The sequence below is a fragment of the Phyllobates terribilis genome, unplaced genomic scaffold (assembly GCF_046119375.1).
Source record: "Phyllobates terribilis strain yellow unplaced genomic scaffold, ASM4611937v1 Scaffold_4__5_contigs__length_816908805, whole genome shotgun sequence".
NCBI lineage: Eukaryota > Metazoa > Chordata > Amphibia > Anura > Dendrobatidae > Phyllobates > Phyllobates terribilis.
In genome coordinates, this window is record NW_027362764.1 from 679104648 (window position 1) to 679116632 (window position 11985).

General features: G+C 41.7%; 4 pseudogenes; all 4 read left to right on the plus strand.

Annotated features, from left to right (window-relative positions):
- The first annotated feature begins 317 nt into the window (after window positions 1-317).
- On the plus strand, window positions 318-437 carry LOC141268980 (5S ribosomal RNA; annotated as a pseudogene).
- A 938-nt stretch (window positions 438-1375) lies between these two features.
- LOC141269746 (5S ribosomal RNA) lies at window positions 1376-1494 on the plus strand (annotated as a pseudogene).
- An 8938-nt stretch (window positions 1495-10432) lies between these two features.
- On the plus strand, window positions 10433-10552 carry LOC141267456 (5S ribosomal RNA; annotated as a pseudogene).
- A 941-nt stretch (window positions 10553-11493) lies between these two features.
- LOC141268457 (5S ribosomal RNA) lies at window positions 11494-11612 on the plus strand (annotated as a pseudogene).
- The last annotated feature ends 373 nt before the right edge of the window (window positions 11613-11985 follow it).

The window sequence follows — 11985 nt, forward strand, 5'->3', positions numbered from 1 at the left end:
AACAGCTCAAAGTCACTGGCAACCATCTCACCCTCTTCCTTCATTCACCCCTGGACGTCTCGCTCCGCCCCCAAGTTACGGGTCCAGCTTGCTCTTTCTGTCACATTACCGCAATGAAGGGTTTAGCCTGCAGGAGACCCTGCGCCGAGACATTTTTGAAGACACCTGATGCGGCGGGTGAATCACTGCTAAACAAACCACACCTGTAGGGACGGCACAGCCTTTGCATGGACCCTTCGGAGCCCGCCCCGTCACGGCCAGATTGCTCGCCACCAAGCGATCCTGAGAAAGGCTGGCCAGGCGATGGATCAAGCAGCGTCTACTGGCCATACCACCTTGGATACGCCCGATCTCGTCTGATCTCGGAAGCAAAGCAGGGCTGGGCTCGGACAGTACTTGGATTTGAGACCTCCTGGGAACACTGAGTGCTGTAGACCATTTTGATGAAGTTTTGCCCTACTGCCCAGCTCGACTATCATGGAACGGCGCCTTGCCGGACACCGACCTTAAGTAACTTAGATGATGGAAGCCCCAAGGCCTCTGAGCCAGTTGGCAGGTAAAGTACGCTACCCCGCCGCCTTCACGCAGGCCTGACACCGAGCTCCTTGCCACGGCTAGGAGTGCTTATTGACTCCGCAGCTCGCCATGTGGAAATGATGGCGTTAAAAGCACCCGGGGCCGTGAAGGGGCCAGGCTTTCAGCAGTGCCCAGGGAAGGTTTTGGATGCCGGCCGCCTAGCGAGGGCCAGCAGAAGTAACATGTTTCTCTGCAAAGAAGCTTGTGTAACCAAGCCAGACGGCTGACAAAGAGCTAACCTCAGTGCTAGTAAGGCAAGGAAGGTGCGGAAGGAATTGGGGGGGGGGTCATTCCTGCTAGGGCCCTGAAATCATAAAACAGGCAGGAGATTCTGACGCATGGTGACGGAGAGGTTGTAGAGGCAGATAGGGGGTGTTGTCACGTGCGAGCACGTGTGCATGCTGGCTTGTGTGTGAGAGTGCGTTTCCTAGGTGTGGTGCGCTGCAGACAGTCAAAGGGATTGTTCCCTTTCATTAAAAGTTAATCCCCGGCTGCAGGCTTTTAGAAAGCAACTAACCACGCTCTACTCACCCTACCCGGGTCTACCTGTGAGTATCGCCTCTGCTCCCGGCCTGTGGCATTGGCCTTGAAGCTGACGTTCTGTCAACAGCGCTGCAGCCGATCAGTGAGCTCAGCAGCTCTGAGTGGGGTGTTGTGTCTACAAGACCTTTTAAGGAAGCCAGCAAAAAAATTGAAGAGAAGGGAAAGCACAAAAGGACCTGGTCTTGCTGAGCACTGGAAAGGGCAGCCGGCAGCCAGACGTCAAAGTAGAAAAGCAGCAAGTGAGAGGCTTGTCTTTGCCTACGGCCACACCTCCCTGAACATACCTGATCTTGTCTGATCTCGGAAGCTAAGCAGGGTCAGGCCTTGTTAGTACTTGGATGGGAGACCGACTGGTAATACCAGGTGCTCTAGGCTTTTGCTTTTTCCTTCCTTCCACCAGCAGGGGGCACTCTCTTCTATGCCTTTTTTCCATTACCTTTCACAAGTGCACACATTCATTCTCTTTTCTTTTTTTCATTTGCTTTCTCTCTTGCGCTATTTCATCTCTGCAAAATACCAGCATCCTTCTGATCACCGTGGGCCTCCAGCATTGTTGCTTCTTTACTTTTAATACTATGCTCCTTTTCACCAGGACCAGCGTCTCCCGCGTGGCTGGAGGCAACCACCGGTAACCCCAAGCAGAAGACCTTTGCAGGCAACACGACCCTCCCCCCTGAAGAGCAGCTCAAAGTCACTGGCAACCATCTCACCCTCTTCCTTCATTCACCCCTGGACGTCTCGCTCCGCCCTCAAGTTATGGGTCCAGCTTGCTCTTTCTGTCACATTACCGTGATGAAGGGTTTAGCCTGCAGGAGACCCTGCGCCGAGCCATTTTTGAAGACACCTGATGCGGCGGGTGAATCACTGCTAAACAAACCACACCTGTAGGGACGGCACAGCCTTTGCATGGACCCTTCGGAGCCCGCCCTGTCGCGGCCAGATTGCTCGCCACCAAGCGATCCTGAGAAATAGCCACCAATCCCCGGCTGCAGGCTATTAGAAAGCAACTAACCGCGCTCTACTCACCCTACCTGGGTCTACCGGTGAGTCTCGCCTCTGCTCCCGGCCTGTGGCATTGGCCGTGAAGCTGACGTTCCTTCGACAGCACTGCAGCCGATCAGTGAGCTCAGTGGCTCTGAGTGGGGCGTTGTGTCTACAAGACCTTTTAAGGAAGCCAGGAAAAAAATTGAAGAGAAGGGAAAGCACAAAAGGATCTGGTCTTGCTGAGCACTGGAAAGGGCAGCCGGCAGCCACACGTCAAAGTAGAAAAGCAGCAAGTGAGAGGCTTGTCTCTGCGTACGGCCACACCACCCTTAACATGCCCAATCTCATCTGATCTCAGAAGCTAAGCAGGGTCAGGCCTGGTTAGTACTTAGATGGGAGACTGTAAAATAATACTCTTCCTGTATTTTTTTTTTTCTACTAAGGTCTTCTCAAAGTATCAATATCACGATATTCTTATAAAAAAATGTATCTATTTATTCTTGGATTGTCCATTAAAAAGAATCAGATTGCAGCAGGTACATACAATAATTAGTTATAAAGTAATTGTCCATTTGTCCATAATTAGCTTAATTGTTGAGATTCACACATCTTTCCTTGGATCCTGGCTGGTAAATCATGTCTTTGTCCAGCATGTGTCCAGGCCTACATGTCATCTGCTTCTCAGCATGAAGATTCTGTGTCTTGTGGGGTGGGCAGAGCAAGAGAGCCCCCCCTTTCTGTACCATGGGCTTTTATAGCCAGTCGTATGGACACCTGTTCTACATATGGTAGTGAACCAAACATACACACACAAATAGCGCATGTCAACTAGACACGATGGCTGAGGCATAGAACTCAGAAAAATGATTATCGATTAACATTCCAAATGAATTTCCATAATTAACCATTTAACATTTCCCCCTTTTTTGAGAATATAAGGACTTTAACTGAAAAATCTCAAAAGAAGATACATTCATCAATCATTTTTTCTTTCCTTCTTCCTTGGCAATATCATTAAATTTCCATAATAATAATAATAGTAATAATAGTATCAATATCGGATTATTGTTATATAATGATGTGAATTCATGTTATGGTATGCCGTGACTAATATTCATTTAATATGTATAATTATACTTCCCTATATCTAAATTGAAGCAATCGCGGGTTCAATCGTCATCATCTGATATCATCGGGTCGTCGTCTCGTCTTCTTCTTGGTTCTTTTATAACACAGTCTTTAGATGAAAACTCCTTTGAAATAAATTACAGCATGTAGATATTGTACAGTCCATAATTGTGTTCATTATTGTTCAGTCCATAAACTGTACTCTTTATTAGAAAGATCATGTTTGTCAGTTGATAAGAAAACAAAGTCCATGGATGAAATGTAGCTTTAATATCTGTGCAGTGTCACCTGGACTTACGTTGGATCGTCTTTAGAATCTTCCGTGTGTCCGCACTGGTCTCGTGTCACTTTTGGAACAGATGTGACGTCTTTGGTCAGTAAAGCAAGGGTTAACTTGACACTTCCCTGCTTTATATAGCACCATAACCAGTACTCAGTCCTTTATATACAGGACACATATGCCAGGTATTACCTGTTCACCAGCTTTCATTGAAGCGTTGCAGGTGATAAGAAACCACTGGAACGTGATGAAACTTTAACACAACACAGTACATATAGGATCATCGTCCTCTGCCGTCCTGGTGATCAGTGGTGTGAATTGTATTGTATGTAATGGACACAGTCTATTATAACACTCAGCATTCACACCTGTTACCTTGTGAGACGTCCGGATATCAGTTGCTTCTTCTTGTAACTTTTGAGAATCTCTTTGATTTATAAAAATTAAAAGTCTTTATTAAGATAGAATTCATAATTGCGATGTCTTGATTGAAGTCTTCATTCCCTAATCTGATACCAAATCTGGCAGTTTTTCCTAACCTATAATATCACAGCGTACCATAGCAATCAGTAATATCCATCTAATTATTATCAAAATATTAAAATAAATTATGCTTGGAATAATAAACTATAATAGATAATAATTCATTATCAATCAAGTTCTCCATATGATAGAACATTTTTATGTCATAGGTGTAATTACCTTTTCCAACCCATAGGTGTCAGTGTATTTTGAAAAAACAAGTTTTTATATCTTTATTAAACCAATAATATCAAAGAATGTATACTCCTGAACCAAAATTAATAAATATATGAATGTATGAATGAATGAATGAATGAATAAATGAATGAATGAATTGTTGTGTTTACTCAGAAAATGTAAACATTTTTTTCCTTAGCAATATATATTTAATGAAGCAATACTCTTGTATTAGACATTACTTTATTAAAAATTAATGTGTTTTCTCAATTGAGATATTGAACTGAAATAAAATCAAATGAGAATTAAAAAATGAAAAAATAGAAAAATAAGAAGTATAAAGTAAGAATAAAATTTTTAAAATGAAAAATAAAATTAAGAGTAAAAATAAGAATAAAAATAAATATAAGGCCTTTAAATTTTAATGACAAATGCAGAGTAATTATATTCTCCATAAAAAATACCCTTATAGCTCCATTATCTGGATGATTTCATATTTGTCATAACCTTGTACCACCAAAAAATATTAAATTATGCAACTTTGCATGTAATACCCTTCTTAATTACACCATAGTACCTTATTATTATTTCTTCTTTATTAAAATGTGTGGAAAATAAGTATTGATCAAAAGTGATTATGTAATCAGGATCAAAAACACATTTTCCCCCTTAATACCAAAAATATTATTTTATAAAATTTATGTATATATCAGAACCAAATTAAAAATAATTATTCTTCTAGAAATATTGTGCATAATTTTCATATCGATGAGTAGCATAGATTTGACTAAAGAGAGGTGTGTACCTATTTAGGTAACCATTAAAAATAATATTATAGTTATTCAAGAATATTATCATGTGGAAAATGATTCTAAATTTAAATTTGCTTTGTAAACCATTTTGATGTGTGGTTGCCCTTATCCACTATTAGTTAAATCAAGAAATAATAATTATTAAAGAAATATAGAAATATATATATGTAGATAATACCTAATTATGTATTATAATTTCCTCAGAATTAAATATATTTTTGTACCGTCACATAAAGAAACATTTTTTTTTTTCAAACATACAAACATATGAGGCCTCTGTCACATCAATCACACTTAGCAGCTGCTGATTTACTCATCTGTCACCTTCACTCTGACATTCACAGATCTGTTCAACTCAAACATTCCACATATGAAGTTTTAGATATACAGTTCAGACCAAAAGTTTGGACACACCTTCTCATTTAAAGATTTTTCTGTATTTTCATGACTATGAAAAGTGTACATTCACACTGAAGGCTTCAAAACTATGAATTAACACATGTGGAATTATATACTTAACAAAAAAAGTGTGAAGCAACTGTAAATAAGTCTTCTATTCTAGGTTCTTCAAAGTAGCCACCTTTTGCATTGATGACTGCTTTGCACACTCTTGGCATTTTCTTGATGAGCTTCAAGAGGTAGTCACCGGAAATGGTTTTCACTTCACAGGTGTGCCCTGTCAGATTTAATAAGTGGTATTTCTTGCCTTATAAATGGGGTTGGGACCTTCAATTGTGTTGTGCAGAAGTCTGGTGGATACACAGCTGATAGTCCTACTGAAAAGACTGTTAGAATTTGTATTATGGCTAGAAAAAATCAGCTAAGTAAAGAAAAACGAGTGGCCATCATTACTTTAAGAAATTAAGGTCAGTCAATCTGAAAAATTGGGCAAACTTTGAAAGTGTCCCCAAGTGCAGTTGCAAAAACCATCAAGCGCTACAAAGAAACTGTCTCACATGAGGACCGCCCCAGGAAAGGAAGACCAAGAGTCTCCTCTGCTTCTGAGGATAAGTTTATCCGAGTCACCAGCCTCAGAAATCGCAGGTTAACAGCAGCTCAGATTAGAGACCAGGTCAATGCCACACAGAGTTCTAGCAGCAGACATATCTCTTCAACTACTGTTAAGAGGAGACTTTGTGCAGCAGGCCTTCATGGTAAAACAGCTGCTAGGAAACCACTGCTAAGGACAGGCAACAAGCAGAAGAGACTTGTTTGGGCTAAAGAACACAAGGAATGGACATTAGACCAGTGGAAATCTGTGCTTTGGTCTGATGAGTCCAAATTTGAGATCTTTGGTTTCAACCACCGTGTCTTTGTGCGACGCAGAAAAGGTGAACGGATGGACTCTACATGCCTGGTTCCCATCGTGAAGTATGGAGGAGGAGGTGTGATGGTGTTGGGGTGCTTTGATGGTGACACTGTTGGGGATTTAATCAAAATTGAAGGCATACTGAACCAGCATGGCTACCACAGCATCTTGCAGCGGCATGCTATTCCATCCTGTTTGCGTTTAGTTGGACCATCATTTATTTTTCAACAGGACAATGACCCCAAATACACCTCCAGGCTGTGTAAGGGCTATTTGACCAAGAAGGAGAGTGATGGGGTGCTAGGCCAGATGACCTGGCCTCCACAGTCACCAGACCTGAACCCAATCGAGATGGTTTGGGGTGAGCTGGACCGCAGAGTGAAGGCAAAAGGGCCAACAAGTGCTTAGCATCTCTGGGAACTCCTTCAATATTGACGGAAGACCATTTCCGGTGACTACCTCTTGAAGCTCATCAAGAGAATGCCAAGAGTGTGCAAAGCAGTCATCAAAGCAAAAGGTGGCTACTTTGAAGAACCTAGAATATAAGACATATTTTCAGTTGTTTCACACTTTTTTGTTAAGTATATAATTCCACATGTGTTAATTCATAGTTTTGATGCCCTCAGTGTGAATGTACAATTTTCATAGTCAAGAAAATACAGAAAAATCTTTAAATGAGAATGTGTGTCCAAACTTTTGGTCTGTACTGTATATATATATATATATTTAACCCAAAATTGTTGTATCCCAATTTATTAATGCGCATTGCCATATCAATTGAATATCTTTATATTTCTTTGAATATTCCCCAAGTACATATTATATAATATGAGAGTAAGTCACTGGATTTTCAGACACTTGAAAAAACTCTTGTCTTAGATTCTTTTTTCACTGGCTGCCCGGTCTTAAGTTACATCAGTTGAAAATAGAATGAATGGGATCCTATACTATTAGCTCAAAGTTCAAAGGCCGCAGCTGTCACACGTCATGCTGTAAAGCTACTTTAATTTGCACGAACACTTCATGCACAGAAAATATTAGCAACACAAAAGAATTAATAAGTATTACATATATATTATAGTTCAACTAGATATATTGTTATTATTTTAAAATGTTATACACATAAAATCATGCATTTTTTTCACTTCCTGTGTGAATAAAGAAATAAATCCATTTTAGAGTTCTTTGATCAAATCCTGCTTTGGAATGAAAACTCTAAGGAAATATAAGAAAATAAAATTAAATATCAAATTCATACAGAAACAGAATTATTTAAATATCTTATACATATTTTGGTTGGTTCTAATGTAATTCAAAATATTGCTACTTAAATTTATATATATGAAGTTCTAATTTATTAATTAATATATATATATATATATTTTATAAACGTATATATAAATACAATTATACGCAATCTCTACTTAGACAAGTATATATATATATATATATATATATATACATGAACTATTAGAAACTATGTAACTACAATTTTACTGTATAAGATTATAAATAAATATTGAGACATTGTATTACATTTTGATACAACATTATAATTACAGTTTTTCCTTAGCCACTCCCTAAACCAAATCTTCTGTCTCTCTCAAATATCTCCAGGAACGCCCTATTTAGGAAAGACAGTTTTCTATCCTTCAAAACCTCAGAGAACTGCCTGTTCTTCTGTCCACATTCCATGACGTCACTGTGAGTTGGTCGTCTCACCTGTCTCTGTCCATCAGTTTCAGCCATTTTCCTTTTTAGAGAATCACAGTTCTGACTGAGAATTAACTCATTCTGTGGAGAGATGGATCTTTGCACTGGCTGATATGGCTTATAACATACAGTATATGAAATTTTCTGCGTATTTGATAGAGTTCACTATGGGGATGACTCAGTCTAGGAGAGTTTGATATTGGCTTTTGGTAAGATTTTACCTTTCCTGGTTTTATAAATTTAGCTTGATTTATTTTCTTTTCACGATTCTCATGTTTTCTAACAAAATCCAGCATCTGCGCACATTCAAATAATGAATTTTTTTGTGATGCCATAACTTGGGAAACTGAATTTAGGAATTTGAATTTTTGTACAAAAGTTGTTATCATATGTTGTACTTTTCCATTTTTGATGAGAGCTTTGTACAACCGTTCAAATATGGACATGAATGTATATGTACATTCCTTCCTACCAATCCTTAGTTTCTGCAGATCTTCTATGTTGGGAAAATCCTTTGTGACACAATAAATCAAATATCTTAATCTGTCCGAATCATTTTCCCATCCATTAGGAGAGTCATTTTCACAGGGCATTAAATGTAAACGTCTGGACAATGTCACAGGAATCCATATTTTAAATAATTGATTCCTCTCCTCATTGGATAAATCAAACTTATAAGAGAAGCTCTCAAATGTCTCAGAATTTCTACAGGCATGGATTTTGACATCATATTTTGGCATGATTTTGTATAATTTCAGCAAATTTTTCCTCATTTTAATTTGGAGTTGAGCCTGGGTAATTCCAGAATTCTCTGATATTTTTAGTGGCTCTTGTACGTCCGTTCCATTCTTTGTATAAACTGAGCCACAAAACTTCTATATCATCTCCTACATTAACTTTGAAATTAATATTACTTTGTTTAGCAAAACAAGAAATTATATCCATATTTTGCTTACCTTAAGATTCCTTGGCTTCTCTTTATCAGCACGTCCTGTCTTCAGTTCGTCTGATTCTTTTCCTGTGTGATTCTGTTCCTTGTTAGTACCTCTGCTTCCAGTTTTTCCTCAGTCTGTAGGTCATTTCTGCTTCTCGTGACAAACTAGTGAATTTACTGACACGTGAACAACAGCTGTTCAGCTCGTCAGGACTCCCCCCTTGTTCACGGAAGAAATTCACTTACTTAATTTAAAAAACAAAAAAACAGGACTGGCTGGCTCACCATTGTAAAATAATACTCTTCCTGTATTATTTTTTTCTACTGAGGACTTCTCAAAGTATCAATATCACGATATTCTTATAAAAAAATGTATCTATTTATTCTTGGATTGTCCATTAAAAAGAATCAGATTGCAGCAGGTACATACAATAATTAGTTATAAAGTAATTGTCCATTTGTCCATAATTAGCTTAATTGTTGAGATTCACCCATCTTTCCTTGGATCCTGGCTGGTAAATCATGTCTTTGTCCAGCATGTGTCCAGGCCTACATGTCATCTGCTTCTCAGCATGAAGATTCTGTGTCTTGTGGGGTGGGCAGAGCAAGAGAGCCCCCCCTTTCTGTACCATGGGCTTTTATAGCCAGTCGTATGGACACCTGTTCTACATATGGTAGTGAACCAAAAATACACACACAAATAGCGCATGTCAACGAGACACGATGGCTGAGGCATAGAACTCAGAAAAATGATTATCGATTAACATTCCAAATGAATTTCCATAATTAACCATTTAACAGAGACCGCCTGGGAATGCCAGGTGCTGTAGGCTTTTGCTTTTTCCTTCCTTCCACCAGCAGGGGGCACTCTCTTCTATGCCTTTTTTCCATTCCCTTTCACAAGTGCACACATTCATTCTCTTTTCTTTTTTTCATTTGCTTTCTCTCTTGCGCTATTTCATCTCTGCAAAATACCAGCATCCTTCTGATCACCGTGGGCCTCCAGCATTGTTGCTTATTTACTTTTAATACTAGGCTCCTTTTCACCAGGACCAGCGTCTCCCGGGTGGCTGGAGGCAACCACCGGTAACCCCAAGCAGAAGACCTTTGCAGGCAACACGACCCTCCCCCCTGAAGAGCAGCTCAAAGTCACTGGCAACCATCTCACCCTCTTCCTTCATTCACCCCTGGACGTCTCGCTCCGCCCCCAAGTTACGGGTCCAGCTTGCTCTTTCTGTCACGTTACCGCGATGAAGGGTTTAGCCTGCAGGAGACCCTGCGCCGAGCCATTTTTGAAGACACTTGATGCGGCGGGTGAATCACTGCTAAACAAACCACACCTGTAGGGACGGCACAGCCTTTGCATGGACCCTTCGGAGCCCGCCCCGTCACGGCCAGATTGCTCGCCATCAAGCGATCCTGAGAAAGGCTGGCCGGGCGATGGATCGAGCAGCGTCTACTGGCCATACCACCTTGGATACGCCCGATCTCGTCTGATCTCGGAAGCAAATCAGGGCTGGGCTCGGACAGTACTTGAATGGGAGACCTCCTGGGAACACCGGGTGCTGTAGACCATTTTGATGACGTTTTGCCCTACTGCCCAGCTCGGCTAGCATGGAACGGCGCCTTGCCGGACACCGACCTTAAGTAACTTAGATGATGGAAGCCCCAAGGCCTCTGAGCCAGTTGGCAGCTAAGTACGCTACCCCGCCGCCCTTCACTCAGGCCTGACACCGAGCTCCTTACCACGGGTAGGAGTGCTTATTGACTCCGCAGCTCGACGTGTGGAAATGATGGCGTTAAAAGCACCCGGGGCCGTGAAGGGGCCAGGCTTTCAGCAGGTGCCCAGGGAAGGTTTTGGATGCCGGCCGCCTAGTGAGGGCCAGTAGAAGTAACATGTTTCTCTACAAAGAAGCTTGTGTAACCAAGCCAGACGGCTGCCAAAGAGCTGACCTCAGTGCAAGGAAGGCAAGGAAGGCAAGGAAGGAATTGGGAATGGGGTGTGATTCCTGCTAGGGCCCTGAAATCATAAAACAGGCAGGAGAGTCTGACGCATGGTGACGTAGAGGTTGTAGGGGCAGATAGGGGGTGTTGTCACGTGTGAGCACGTGTGCATGCTGGCTTGTGTGTGAGAGTGCGCTTCCTAGGTGTGGCGCGCTGCAGACAGTCAAAGGGATTGTTCCCTTTCATTAAAAGTTAATCCCCGGCTGCAGCCTATTAGAAAGCAACTAACCGCGCTCTACTCACCCTACCCGGGTCTACCGTTGAGTCTCGCCTCTGCTCCCGGCCTGTGGCATTGGCTGTGAAGCTGACGTTCCGTCGACAGCGCTGCAGCCGATCAGTGAGCTCAGCGGCTCTGAGTGGGGCGTTGTGTCTACACGACCTTTTAAGGAAGCCAGCAAAAAAATTGAAGAGAAGGGAAAGCACAAAAGGACCTGGTCTTGCTGAGCACTGGAAAGGGCAGCCGGCAGCCAGACTTCAAAGTAGAAAAGCAGCAAGTGAGAAGCTTGTCGCTGCCTATGGCCACACTACCCTGAACATGCCTGATCTTGTCTGATTTCGGAAGCTAACCAGGGTTGGGCCTGTTTAGTACTTGGATGGGAGACTGCCTGGGAATACCAGGTGCTGTAGGCTTTTGCTTTTTCCTTCCTTCCACCAGTAGGGGGCACTCTCTTCTATGCCTTTTTTCCATTCCCTTTCACAAGTGCACACACTCATTCTCTTTTCTTTTTTTCATTTGCTTTCTCTCTTGCGCTATTTCATCTCTGCAAAATACCAGCATCCTTCTGATCACCGTGGGCCTCCAGCATTGTTGCTTCTTTACTTTTAATACTAGGCTCCTTTTCACCAGGACCAGCGTCTCCAGCGTGGCTGGAGGCAACCACCGGTAACCCCAAGCAGAAGACGTTTGCAGGCAACACGACCCTCCCCACTGAAGAGCAGCTCAAAGTCACTGGCAACCATCTCACCCTCTTCCTTCATTCACCCTGGACGTCTCGCTCCACCC